We start from the raw sequence: 2667 nt of genomic DNA on the forward strand, positions 1-2667 counted from the left end.
ATTAAATAAGAATTTAGATATTAGTTGACAAAAGCATGTATATTAGGAAAAAATCACGAAACCTTTTCAACATTTGTTTTTAATTTCTTAATATTTATTTATATTTCAGTACTATGACTAACAGACTGACGGTCAAAGTAAATTACATACTGGATGCTCAGAACAACGGGAAATTTAATTTTGATATTTTTAACTACTCGTGAATAAATGATGACCTATTGGTCCATCATTTATTCCCTCGGGTAAAAAATATTCATTCCTAAACAAAAAACTGGATAGGAATACCCCATTCCCAAACCCAGCATAACTTTAGACTACTTTTCCCTTTAGACTAGGTCAGGGCCGGGGCGAAGCAACAAGTTTAAATATAAGGAAGGAGAGAAAGTAATGCAGCAAAAACACAATTACAAACTGGTAATATTGAAGAAAAATAAGTGCATTGACAGAAAAGGGTTAAGCAAACATAACAAGAATATTTCGTTCATAATGATTTTTAAAAATCAGTTTTCCTGAAATTTATATGAAACGGTGGTGCATGACTATTTGAGATTCATAAGGAAGTAAGATTGTATGAAGTTATACCCAATCTATAGCCTGCTTTTCGAAGTTCATGCTCCTTGCTAACAAATATTAAATACAACTCCTGTCGTACTAAGACTAGGGTTTAAGCTTCAACAAGAATTGCAAGTCAGCTTATATAAAACAAAAAGGTATTTTGACCGAAGCTCTAGATCTCAATTACTACTCAATTGTTTTGTTCTCTAATTTAGATAAGCTTTAAATAGGTCCTGTGATGGTTTCAGGCAATCTTATTTTCAGATTTAAGTATTGGAAAGATTTTACGCCATTTTCTAGCTCCTAGAGGCGTATACTATACTAAGTTACATAGAATAAATTAATCCGTGTGCGAAGCTTATAATCAAGCGATTTTACTTTGGATTCTCACCGTGTAGTGTTCATCTGAATCTCAAGAGGGGGGGGGGGGGGGGAGTTTTGACAAATTTGCGTAAACAGTGAGTATAGGCTTTATCTTTGGACTGAGAGGATATGTTATTAGGGATTAAATCATTCTTATATGATAAATTTTCCCAAGTTTTAAGATTTTTCAGGTAGGCGTCCACGTTCAGGAGCTGCAGGCCTCTAGGTTCAGGGGCTGCAGGGCTCAGGTGTTCTCTGGACAGGTAAAATTAAAAAATTTTTTTTTTAAGAGTTAGAGGGCAACTTATTAAACAAAATATGCATATTTTGTTTTATAAGTTGACCTCTAACTCTTTAAAAAAATAATTTTTATTTTTACCTTTCCAGAGACCACCTGGAGGCCTGCAGCTCCTGAACTTGGAGGCCTATCCAAACAATCTTAAAACTTGGGAAAATTTATCATATAAGAATGATTTTATCCCTAAAAACCTATGCTCTTAGTCCAAAGATAAAGCCTATACACACACACTGTTTACACAAATGTGTCACCCCCCCCCCCGGGCCCCCCCCCCCCCCATCTTGTTGACAATTGCTTATGGTTATTGGTTAAGTCTAAAGATGTGCATTGAAAACCTTTGTGTGTTGCACTTTCTTAGGCGCAATATTGTAAGATAAACAAATATTTATTACATTTTCTATGCAATGAATGATAAGAACTTTAAACAACAGTATTTTTACAAGATATGTGTTTAGGAATAAAATATATTAAATAACATGAAACATTTAGAAATCAAATAAAAGTTTATATATTCAACATCAAGTAGTTCAATGTCTGTAATTCATTTTAAAGCAAATTTAAATCTTTAATTATTGTAACTTGTAAGTTATTGCGCGAAATCAGAAACTTTCCCCTAAACATAAAGATCAACACAAACATTATCTGTTTGATTTGGGCAATAAACTGAGTCTTTAAATCACACAGGAATAAAAGTAGTAGTTAATAGTTTAAAGTATTTAGAATGGCAAATTCTTAGCCTCTAAAAAAGACTGTTAGTAATATTATAATAAATATTTTGCATTCAGTTTTATTTCACTTCATTGGACGACATAATCCAACAATTACTTAAATATAAAGGGCTACTAAAGTTAGATATCCTTTTAGGACTATCCACAAAATAAATTCCTTACTCTTGCATGCGTCTTTTATGACTTTTCCTAGTTTAAAGACTTTAGGGACTAACGCCCAGAATGCAGCTGAATTTGTTACGCTTATAGCAGACCAAACTAAATTAAAATAGTAAATACAAACACAAGCATACAACAAAATTTGTTGTGAACAGAATTAAAGTTGGTTAAAATATTTTTAAAAACATCTCTTGTAATAGATAAAACCTCTGCAGTGATACTATTGTAATAAATAATCTATCAATCCCTCATATTACAAAACAAACTCTTGTTCTTTTGTTGATTTGTAAATGGGGTAAACGAGATTGGAGATATCCAAGGGCAATTTAACAAGTGATTATTTACAGAAAGTTTATAGCATGCATTGTCAAATATAGTAACTTAATTTTCCTATAAACCTTTCTTTGATATTCTAAATTGGATCAAATTAGCAGTATCTATTTTATTCATGGAAATTTCTGAATAATTTGGGCTTTCACGACCTCAAGCTATAAGACTAAAATTGAATTAATTGACCCAGCCCTATATATATTTATGGGATGCAGTACCATTCTGCTTCCTGGT

The sequence above is a fragment of the Acartia tonsa genome, chromosome 4 (assembly GCF_053477335.1).
Source record: "Acartia tonsa isolate MP-2025a chromosome 4, ASM5347733v1, whole genome shotgun sequence".
NCBI lineage: Eukaryota > Metazoa > Arthropoda > Copepoda > Calanoida > Acartiidae > Acartia > Acartia tonsa.